The 12,186-nt window shown below is 39.7% G+C and overlaps 1 pseudogene across 1 annotated transcript; it reads left to right on the forward strand.

Moving 5' to 3' along the window:
- The first annotated feature begins 10,291 nt into the window (after positions 1-10,291).
- On the forward strand, positions 10,292-11,174 carry LOC308632761 (mediator of RNA polymerase II transcription subunit 28-like; annotated as a pseudogene). Its single transcript has 2 exons — positions 10,292-10,513; positions 10,862-11,174. The product of its transcript is annotated as a mediator of RNA polymerase II transcription subunit 28-like (transcript).
- Positions 11,175-12,186: the final 1,012 nt, after the last annotated feature.

Below are 12,186 nucleotides of genomic sequence, written 5' to 3' on the forward strand. Positions count from 1 at the left end.
TATCTTTCCTATCCTCTACTATCCCCCCTCCCCTCCCCTCCCCTCCCATCTTCTCTCTCTACCCCATCTACTGTAATTCATTTCTCTCCCTTGATTTTTTCCCTTTCCCCTCACATCCTTTTATATGTAATTTTGTATAACAATAAGGGTCTCCTTCCATTTCCATGCAATTTCCCTTCTCTTTCCCTTTCCCTCCCACCTCTCATCCCTGTTTAATGTTAATCTTTTTCTCATGCTCTTCCTCCCTGCTCTGTTTTTAGTTTCTCTCCTTATATCAAAGAAGACATTTGGCATTTGTTTTTTAGGGATTGGCTAGCTTCACTTAGCATAATCTGCTCTAATGCCATCCATTTCCCTGCAAATTCCATGATTTTGTCATTTTTTAGTGCTGAGTAATACTCCATTGTGTATAAAGGCCACATTTTTTAATCCATTCATCTATTGAAAGGCATCTAAGTTGGTTCCACAGTCTAGCTATTGTGAATTGTGCTGCTATGAACATCGATGTAGCACTATCCCTATAGTACGCTCTTTTAAGGTCTTCAGGGAATAGTCCGAGAAGGGCGATAGCTGGGTCAAATGGTGGATCCATTCCCAGCGTTCCCAGGAATCTCCATACTGCTTTCCAAATTGGCCGTACCAATTTGCAGTCCCACCAGCAATGTACAAGTGTACCCTTTTCTCCACATCCTCACCAGCACTTGTTGTTGTTTGACTTCATAATGGCTGCCAATCTTACTGGAGTGAGATGGTATCTTAGGGTGGTTTTGATTTGCATTTCTCTGACTGCTAGAGATGGTGAGCATTTTTTCATGTACTTGTCGATTGATTATATATCCTCCTCTGAGAAGTGTCTGTTCAGGTCCTTGGCCCATTTGTTGATTGGGTTATTTGTTTTCTTATTGCTTAATTTTTTGAGTTCTTTGTGTACTCTGGATATTAGGGCTCTATCTGAAGTGTGAGGAGTAAAGATTTGTTCCCAGGATGTAGGCTCCCTATTTACCTCTCTTATTGTTTCTCTTGCCGAGAAAAAACTTTTTAGTTTGAGTAGGACCCATTTCTTGATTCTTGTTTTTAACTCTTGTGCTATCGGTTTTCTATTAAGGAATTTGGAGCCCGACCCCACAATATGTAGATCAGAGCCAAATTTTTCTTCTATCAGACGCAGAGTCTCTGATTTGATATCAAGCTCCTTGATCCATTTTGAGTTAACTTTTGTGCATGGTGAGAGAAAGGGATTCAGTTTCATTTTGTTGCATATGGATTTCCAGTTTTCCCAACACCATTTGTTGAAGATGCTATCCTTCCTCCATTGCATGCTTTTAGCCTCTTTATCGAATATAAGATAGTTGTAATTTTGTGGATTGGTTTCTGTGTCCTCTATTCTGTACCATTGGTCCAGCTGCCTGTTTTGGTACCAGTACCATGCTGTTTTTGTCACTATTGCTTTGTAATATAGTTTGAAATCTGGTATCGCTATACCTCCTGATTCACACTTCCTGCTTAGAATTGCTTTTGCTATTCTGGGTCTTTTATTTTTCCATATGAATTTCATGATTGCTTTATCTATTTCTACAAGAAATGCCGTTGGGATTTTGATTGGCATTGCATTGAACCTATAGAGAACTTTTGGTAATATCGCCATTTTGATGATGTTAGTTCTGCCTATCCATGAACAGGGTATATTTTTCCATCTTCTAAGATCTTCTTCTATTTCTCTCTTTAGGGTTCTGTAGTTTTCATTGTATAAATCTTTCACCTCTTTTGTTAGGTTGATTCCCAAGCATTTTTTTTTTTGAGGATATTGTGAATGGGGTGGTTTTCCTCATTTCCAGTTCAGAAGTTTTGTTGCTGATATACAGGAATGCCTTTGATTTATGTGTGTTGATTTTATATCCGGCTACTTTGCTGAATTCATTTATTAGCTCCAGTAGTTTCTTTGTAGACCTGATACCACTGTTGACCGGTGACAAGTCCTTGCTTCCCCGATGTTGAAGAATAACACCAAAGAAGCACGCCGAGGCAAGGTCAGAGTAGAAATTAGAAGTTTATTAAAGGACAGCAGAAAAGACTTCTCCCAGAGGAAGAAGGGGACCCAAGAGGTGGAATCCATGGAAGTGCGGTTGTTTCCCCTTTTTATAGTGTTGGTGATGGAATGTGGGTTGAAAGACCCGAGGGGTGGGACACAAGTGGGCCAAAGAAGTAATCTGGTCAGGAAGGACTTCATTATCACTTCTTTGGGATGGACTTTGGCCTAGGGCCTTTTTAAGGACTTCATTAACATTCCATGAGTTGTCCTGCATTTCCCTGAGTCATTCTCAGCATGGTCTCCATTTTAGATTTCACTCGATATTAGACCCGATTTACCTAACTACACTGACTACCTAACTTTAAATCTGGCTTCAGACCCTTTTGTATCTTCTAGGTATAGAATCATGTCATCCGCAAATAGTGATAATTTAAGTTCTTCTTTTCCTATTTTTATGCCTTTAATTTCTTTTGTCTGTCTAAATGCTCTGGCCAGTATTTGGAGAACTATATTGAATAGAAGTGGTGAGAGAGGGCATCCCTGTATTGTTCCAGATTTTAGAGGGAATGCCTTCAGTTTTTCTCCATTTAGAATGATGCTAGCCTGGGGCTTAGCATATATAGCTTTTATAATGTTGAGGTAAGTCCCTGTTGTCCCTAGTTTTTCTAGTGTTTTGAACATAAAGGGATGCTGTACTTTGTTGAATGCTTTTTCTGCATCTATCAAGATGATCATATGGTTCTTATCTTTAAGTCTACTACTGATGTGGTGGATAACGTTTATTGATTTCCGTATATTGAACCATCCTTGCATCCCAGGGATGAATCCTACTTGATCATTGTGCACAATCTTTTTGATATGTTTTTGTATCCGATTTGTCAAAATTTTATTGAGGATTTTTGCATCTAAATTCATTAGGGATATTGGTCTGTAGTTTTCTTTCTTTGAGGGGTCTTTATCTGGTTTGGGAATCAGGGTGATATTGGCCTCATAGAATGAATTTGGAAGTTCTCCCTCTTTTTCTATCTCCTGAAATAGATTGTAGAATATTGGTATTAGTTCTTCTTTAAAGTTCTTGTAAAACTCTGCTGTATATCCATCCGGTCCTGGGCTTTTCTTGGTTGGTAGTCTTTTGATGGCTTCTTCTATTTCCTCACTTGATATGGGTCTGTTTAGGTTGTTTATATCATCCTGACTCAATGTGGGTAGTTCATATGTCTTAAGGAATTTATCGATGCCTTCACTATCTTCTATTTTATTAGAGTATAGGGTTTCAAAATAATTTCTAATTATCTTCTGTATTTCTGAATTGTCTGATGTGATGTTGCCTTTTTCATCCCATAAGCTAGTAATTTGGGTTCTCTCTCTTCTTCTCTTTGTTAGCATGGCTAGTGGTCTATCAATCTTATTTATTTTTTCAAAGAACCAACTTTTAGTTTTGTCAATTTTTTCGATTGTTTCTTTTGTTTAGATTTCATTGATTTCAGCTCTAATTTTAATTATTTCTTGCCTTCTACTGTATTTGCTGCTGATTTTTTCTTCTTTTTCTAAGGCTTTGAGGTGTAGTGTGAGGTCATTTATTTGTTGGCTTTTCCTTCTTTTAAGGAATGAACTCCATGAAATGAATTTTCCTATAGTAATGCTTTCATAGTGTCCCAGAGATTTCGATATGTTGTGTCTGAGTTTTCATTTACCTCTAAGAATTTTTAAATTTCCTCTTTGATGTCTTCTGTAACCCTTTGTTCATTCAGTAGCATATTGTTTAATCTCCATGTGATGTAGGATTTTTCCTTTCTCATTTTGTTATTGATTTCCAATTTCATTCCATTATGATCAGATAAAATGCATGGTAGTATCTCTACTCCTTTGTAATCGCTAAGATTTGCCCTGTGACATAATATATGGTCTATTTTTAGGAAGGATCCATGTGCTGCTGAGAAGAAAGTGTATCCGCTTGATGTTGGGTGGTATATTCTGTACATATCAATTAAGTCTAAATTATTAATTGTATTATTGAGCTCTATGGTTCCTTTGTTCAACTTTTGTTTGTAGGATCTGTCCAGTGGTGAGAGAGGTGTGTTAAAATCTCCCATGATTATTGTGTTGGGGTCTATTTGACTCTTGAACTTGAGACGAGTTTGTTTGATGAACATAGCTGCACCATTGTTTGGGGCATATATATTAATTATTGTCAAGTCTTGATGGTGTATGGTTCCCTTGAGCAGTATGTAGTGTCCTTGTTTATCCCTTTTGATTAACTTTGGCTTGAAGTCTATTTTATTTGTTACAAGTATGGACACCCCTGCTTGTTTCCGGGGTCCGTATGAGTGATATGATTTTTCCCAACCTTTTACTTTCAGTCTGTGTATGTCTTTTCCTATCAGATGAGTCTCCTGTAGGCAGCATATTGTTGGATCTTTTTTTAATCCATTCTACTAGCCTATGTCTTTTGATTGGTGCATTTAAGCCATTAACATTTAGGGTTACTATTGAGATATGGTTTGTATTTCCAGCCATATTTGATTATGTATGTTACTTAACATGATTTGTTTTTCCTCTATGATTAGTTTTTCCTTTACTGTACTACCTCCTGCTGGTGGTTTTCATTGTTATTTTTCATTTCCTTTTCCTGTAATGTTTTGCCAAGGATGTTTTGAAGAGCTGGTTTTCTAGCTGCAAATTCTTTTAACTTTTGTTTATTGTGGAAGATTTTTATTTCATCTTCAATCCTGAAGCTTAATTTCGCTGGGTACATGATTCTTGGTTGGAACCCTTTTTCTTTCAGTGTTTGAAATATGTTGTTCCAGGATCTTCTAGTTTTCAGAGTCTGTGTTGAAACATCAGCAGTTATCCTGATTGGTTTACCCCTAAATGTAATCTGCTTCCTCTCTCTTGTGGCTTTTGAGATTCTCTCCTTATTCTGTATGTTGGACATCTTCATTATCATGTGTCTTGGTGTGGATCTCTTATGATTTTGTAAATTCAGTGTCCTGTAGGCTTCTAGTATTTGGATTTCTTTTTCATTCTTTAAGTCTGGGAAGTTTTCTAGTATTATTTCATTGAATAGATTGCTCATTCCTTTGGTTTGGACCTCTATACCCTCTTGTATCCCAATAACTCTTAGGTTTGGTTTCTTTATGTTATCCCATAATTCTTGGATGTTCTGCTCATGATTTCTTAACATTCTCGCTGAGCTGTCTATGTTCTTTTCAAGTTGAAAAACTTTGTCTTCGTTGTCTGAAGTTCTATCTTCTAAGTGTTCTAATCTGCTGGTAATACTCTCATTTGAGTTTTTAATTTGGTTTATTGTTTCCTGCATTTCCAGGATTTCTGTTTGTTTGTTTTTTATATCCTCTATCTCCCTATAGAGTTGATCTTTTGCTTCTTGGATTTGTTTATGTAATTCATTGTCAAAGTGATCTTTCATTGTCTGAATTTGCTGTATAATGTCTTCCTTGAGACTCCAGATCATCTGAAGCATGTATATCCTGAACTCTTTGTCTGACATTCCATCAGCTGCAGATATTACCTAATCTAATGTTGAATTGACCTGTATTGTTTGTGGTCCTTTCTTTCCTTGTCTTTTCATACTGCTCATGATTCTTTCTAGCTTTTTGAAACTGTTGTGTTAATGTTTTTCCCCTTATATATTTGTATTGTTCTTGTATAGCTCCAAAATCCCTCTTTTGCGGAGAAAGACAATGTTAACAGTTCCCAATATCAACAGTACATTATCTAAGCACAAGTTTTCATTATTAATACATTTATAGTTAGATTCTAAGTCTATAGATATCGGTTTTAATTATTACTTAAGAATATATTCATTAGTTTCATAAAAGGCATACCATATCTGGTGGCATATAGAAAACTTAATTTCAGACGAAGGATGTTATACTTAGAGGGAAAGGAGTGAGGGTATGAGGTTAAACTAACAGCACCTTTGGAGAACTCTAACCAATAGACTGGTAATTTATGGAAGAATGTATAGACTCAACCTCCTATCTGTATTTAGATAGTTACCCTATGTATAGATAGCAATAGTTAGGAGATTGAAAGTGGGATAGAGAGAATACGAATAAAAAAATAACAAGGAAGAAAAGAGAAATAAGAGAAGGAAAGGAAAGTAAAATAGAAATTAAAAAAAAAATGGGGGGGAGGTGGGGTATATGCAATTCCTCTATATTATATTACTTTGGTAATTCGGTTGTTCATGCACAGTTCTTGGTTTCACATATGCTGAAGTTGTGGAACAGAGAGAAGAAAAGAGAAAGAAAGAGAAAAAAAAGTCTCTCAGAACACTGTTTTCCCTGCTTGCAGTAGGTGGCGTTGTCTATTCCTAGCTTGAGCCTCTGTATTCAGGGTGGTGGGTATAGCCAGTGTGAAAGGAAATGAGCTTCCACCTGTATCTTCCCTACTCTAGTCTCTGAGGTAGAAACCAGGTGCCTGTACAGTTGTTGTTTTGCGTTGATAGCTACAACCCCCAAAAGCTTGTGGGAAATATTTTGAGTTATCACAGCTAAGGGTGGGGGAGTTGGAAACCGGGTACCTGGATCAGCCGCAAAACCCTGCTTATAGCCACACCCCCTTTGATGGGTTTTAAGGGTTGATGGGCTTCCTCCGGACTAGCACACTGGGTGGGGCTGGGCTTCCTCTTCTGGTCTGGCTTGGCGCCGGGCGTCTTCCTCCTCCGGTCTGGCTTCTGTATACCTGGTTTAAAGAATTACTTATACAACAAAATACTCTACCTTTTCTCTTTATCCTTTCTTTTTTTCCTCTCCCTTACAGCAAAAACCACACCTACAATCTTTGAGTGAAGAGATGCCGTAAATGTCTGCATCCAGAAAAAGTTACCAAGTCTCTATTCATCACACCTTTGCTCCCTGGATCAATACTTCTCTTTTTACTTTTTTTTTTCATTTTGTTCCAAGGATTGAACCCTGGAGTGTTTAACCTTTGAGCCAAACCCCCCAGCCTGTCTTTTTTTTTTTTTTTTTTTGAGACAGGGTCTTGCTAAGTTGCTTAGAGCCTTAATAAATAGTTGAAGTGGGCTTTGAACTTGAGATCCACCTGCCTCAGTCTCTTGAGGCACTGGAATACATGTGTGTGCAGAACCCAGCAATACTTCTCAACATTAATGCATATGTGAATCACCTGGGCATCTTATTAAACTGTATCATCCGATTCAGTAGATCTGGGGTGTGGCATGAGAGCTGCATTTCTAAAGCACACAGTGAGGCTAATGATGCCAGTCCACAGACCCCACCTGGAGGAGGGAAGAGTTCAGAGATGTAGAGCACTTCACCACATATGTAATTGTAAATTGTCTAGAAGCCACATTAAAAACTAAAAAAAAAAACCACATTAAAAACTAAAGCCCCTGTAATCCCAGGGGCTCAAGAGGCTGAGGCAGGAAGATTGCAAGTTCGAAGCCAGCCTCAGCAAAAGTGAGGTGTTAAGCAACTCAGTAAGACCCTGCCTCTAAATAAAATACAAAATAGGGCTGGGGATGTGGCTCAATGGCCCAGTGCCCCTGAGTTCAGTCCCTGGTACGAAAACTAAAAAGAAACAGGTGGAAATATTTTAAAGATATATTTTATTTAACACATTTAGTATCATTTCAACATATAATCAATATGAAATTATTAAGGATATATTTTAAATTCTTTTTTCATTCTAAGTCTTTGAAATATGGTGTACATAATTTACAACACATCTTGAATTATGCTAATAATTCAACTGGAATTACAAGTCCTCTGTAGCTACATATCACTTGTATCTGCTGTATTGAATTGTGCAGGGTTAGAATGTCTCACTGTTTTCTCAAATAAATTCTGTCAGGTAGCTCTTGTATATTATAAAAGCATGTGTCAGACCATGAGATCAACTCAGATGACTATGTTTAGGGTAAGGGCCTCCTTTGCACTCAAACTGACAGTTTCATTTTGGAAGGTGCGTTACTCAAACCGAGACAGCCTCCTCGGGTGCCAAGAGCCTCTTCCTCTGTGCTGTCTCCTTGCTTTGCACACTTCCTGGCTACAAGTTAGATGAAGCCCACAAATGAGAAATGGCACAGAAAATTTGAGACCCGAAAGAAGTTCAGGAGGCTGGGTCACAATGTGTGAAATAAGCCATGAAGTAAGCAGAGACCAGGTGGTGCATGACCTAGAAGTCTTCACTTGGGAGTTTGCATTCTCTCCCAAAAGCCATGGGGACCCACTCATGGATTTTAAACAGGGAAACATGGTAGAATTGGGCTTTCATTTTAAGAAAATTATTTAACAACAATGGAAACAATTTCTGGAGAAAGATAAGACTGAAGGCAAGGAGATTAGTTAGAAAACTGTTGCAGAACCCTGGGTGAAAGCTGATAATAGACTGAATTAGGATACTATCTCTGAGGCTGAAATAAAAAGAGTAGAGAATTTTATTTATACTTTAGTATACTTCAGTATAGACTGTAGTTAGAGAAAGATGGTGAAGGAAGACTCAGGAATGCTGGTCAGGCATAGTGGGCAGGGTCCCAAGAGGAAACTCATATTAGGAGAACCAGAGGAGGACTTACAAAGGCACTGTTGACAAAAGTGTGACTGGGTATAGGGAAGCCCCAGGGACTATGCAAATTCCCAGAGGGGCTGCTGATAACAACCTCCATCCCTGATGGCCCCAGAGAAAAGAGCAGTTACCCAAAGGAGAGGGTTATATGACAAGGGCTTCCATCAGAGGAGCAGGGACCTCTGGTTAAGACACAGCCAGACTGTGAACCAGCAGGTGAGGTATAGGACACTGAGTCTGCACTCTCTTCCCTCCTCTCCTGTCTTTCCAGTGCTCCCCATTGACTGACCTCTCTCAGAAGATGGAAAGCAGGGGAGCACTTTGGTATCTGTTTCCATACAGGTCCCTGCACCCATGAGAGGATGGAGAAAGAACTGATAAAGGAAGGTATCTGGAAAACCACATTTCTGGGTTAGGTGGCTGCACAGAGCCATTTGTTGGGAACACTAAAAGACCTGGTGTGGAGGAAAGAAGGTCATGATGTGTGCTCAGACCCACATCAGCCCCTAGAATCTCTGTCAACCTCATGTGAGCTAACAGCACCCCCATCCTGAAGTCTCCCGTTAAGATTAAAAAAAGAAGAAGAAGAAGAAAAGAAAAATGAAAGGAGGGAGGGAGGGAGGAAGGAGGGCCATCACTATGAACTTTTGGTAGCTCCTCGGGGTCTCACTGCTTTCTTTCCACCTCTGCAATCTATTCTCATCACGGTCCAGCAAATATAAATCAGATGAAGCTATAATTGTCCTGCTTGAAAGCCTTCAGGGGTTCCCCACTGTGCTCAGGATAAAATTGAAAACCTACAATCCACAAGGTGTTGTAGAAGCTGGCCCATCCTTGTCTCTGTCAAACCTGGCACCCACTCCCTATTCTCCAACTCCACCTTTCCACCCCACAGATGGTCTTGTCTAGATCTCCACCAGTGGGCAGCTTCTCAGCTGCCCTGTCAGCTTTTCAGACCCCACAACATAGAAGACTCACCTGCCCTGGCTTCTCCAGCTCTTATGATGACATGAAATTTGACTGTTCTCTTTCACTAGAAAAAAAGTTCCAGTATATATAGAGGTCTCTTACCTGAATTTTTATTGCTGTTATCCTCCCAGCTAGAAAAAATACCTCTCTAAAACTCAATAATATATGATCAATTACCCACAAATTGAATACAAAATGCCAATCATTTCAGAGGAGGCAAGTGGGTCCTAGTTCCAGCTGAAACTTTTGCAATTAAGACTTGAGCTTGGGCGCAGGATGCTGAGATGCCTAGGATACCACAAAGATGCAGGACCATCTGTGCCAACTGTCCCCAAAGGCTGAACATGATCTGCACTTGAGGTCCTCATATACATGAACATGTACCTGTGAAAATTTAAATACAGGAGAATATATAAGATGCTACCTTTCACATACATCACCAATACCCTCATGTAAGAGGTAATACATTAATAGTCCCGTGTTGTCCTCCCTACTCTGAAGTCGTACATATGTTACATGTAATGAACATGTATGCACATATTAGCTATGCACGCAAAAAGTATTTACTATTTCTTACCTATTTCTACATTTAAATATAAACATACTTTATACATACACACATGTATCTCTATAGATATATATACATAAATTACTTAAATACATATTTCCCCCTACTTCTACACATAAGTAGTTTAGTTTTTTTACATAAAAGGAAATGGACTGATTCCAGACGTGTTGGCTATGCTGGGCATTATGTTCTCCTGGTAACCTCCAGAGCCCCCACCACCCCAGCCATCATTCCCAGGCCAGGCCTTGCTTCTTCGGACAGTGCCTGGCACTCTGAGAACTTCTAACAGCACCTTGGTGGATGAGTTGGAGTCATCATTTGAGGCTTGCTTTGCTTCTCTCATGAGTCAGAATTATGTCAATAGCATTGATCAGGAAGAAATTCAAACTAGTGTTGTGTCAGGAACTAGAAGGAAATTCTCCTTCAAAGATTAGCCTGACAGCCCCCTGGGAGACATCCTGCCTAGGAGGCATCCTGCAGCTACCTATCCCCCTGGAACATCCTGCGGTTATCAGGATCATCAGACATCTTGCAGCTGGCAGTTTTACCACCCACATCCAGCAATTGCTGATTAGAGAGCTTCCCCATCCCCAGCATATAAATACCCCTGTGTGAACAATAAAAGTTTGCAGCTTGATCAGAACTCCTGTCTTGCTGTCACCTTTCGTGTCTCTTGTCCCTTCATTCCTCCCCATCTAGGTTCGCTGCCCACGTTGATGTGTCCTGCCGGACAGGACAGTGTTGATCAGTGTTTTCAAAAGTTCCTGGATACTGCAAGACAGAATTTTTTTCCCTACAAAAAAAAATATATATATATATTTCAATTGTCTGTCCAGAGACCAGAGCAAATGATCAAAAAGGACGTCTCAGAACTAAGGAATGAACTGCACTGGAAAGATCCACTGGTGCAGAAGCAGCAAACAGAGCTGAAGCATGGGCAGTAGGTGCTGAAGGACATTGAGGTGCAGCATAAAAGCCCACGAAGTCCCTCAGGGCTCCCTGACCTACCTGGAGCAGGCATCTGCCAATGTCCCTGTGCCTCTGAAGCAGATCTGAGAGGGGTCTGGCCCACAAGGTAGCCCTCTGCAGACAGTTTCGCCAATCGTCTTTCAGTGTGGACATGGCATTTTAGAAGAATCATTTGCCAGAGAATGAGTTGGTGTTCATTTTGTTCCCACCTAAAATTTTTCCCCAATCTTTATGAGCTGTTAATTACTTGAGTACTTTATAAAATGCCCAGGCTGGTAAATGAAGTGAGGGGTTTTGGGTTTGACTTGTTTTATTTATCTGAAGCAAAGTTTAGACTATTCATTTGATGATGCAGATTCTTTCTTGTTTTTTTTTTTTTTTTTTTTTTGGCTTGTTTTTAATTTTTTTTATTTTGTACGTAAATAGATAGTGTAGTGCAGGTGACCTGCAGAGTGATTCTCTGCTACTTCACCTCCACAGAGAGCAGGGGGAGCCTCCATTGGTAAAGGTATTTTGCCATCTTGTTGGAGGAGGTTTTCCTTCCTGTGTTTTATGCATCTCTTGTTAGATTACATCCCTTCTCCCAGTACAAACATTCCATTGTCTTCTGAAGAGTCAGTAAGTCTGTGGCTCAGTGTCTTGGTTCGTTTTGTCCTCTCCAGCCATGCAGATCCCTCCCAACACACTCCTGGATATCCTCTCATGTTCCTGGTCTGGCCTGGATGCCAACTGCTCCATGAAGCCTCCACTCCATTCCAGGGCACAGGATTTTTTATTCCTTCTGCTGTCCTTGCTAGCTTCTCCCTGGTGGGTTAGTGAATGGTATCTGTTTCTGTGTCCTTGCTGCAATTGCACATCCATAGGAAGGAGGCATGACTCCCCTTGAATATACAGGAATATGTATTATACACACACACACACACACACACACACACACACAGGTGTTGATTAGTGCTGGAGGTGATGCTTGGTACTCACCTGGTATATGATACTTTTTTACTCATTTTCTTTGTGTGCTGTGTGGATGATATTTGGCTGTGAACCTGTGACCTCTGATGACCAGCCTGAAGTCAGCAGATCTATTAGAATGGATAGGTCA

This window comes from Spermophilus citellus (genome assembly GCF_964194105.1).
Source record: "Spermophilus citellus genome assembly, chromosome: 13".
In the NCBI taxonomy this organism is placed as follows: domain Eukaryota; kingdom Metazoa; phylum Chordata; class Mammalia; order Rodentia; family Sciuridae; genus Spermophilus; species Spermophilus citellus.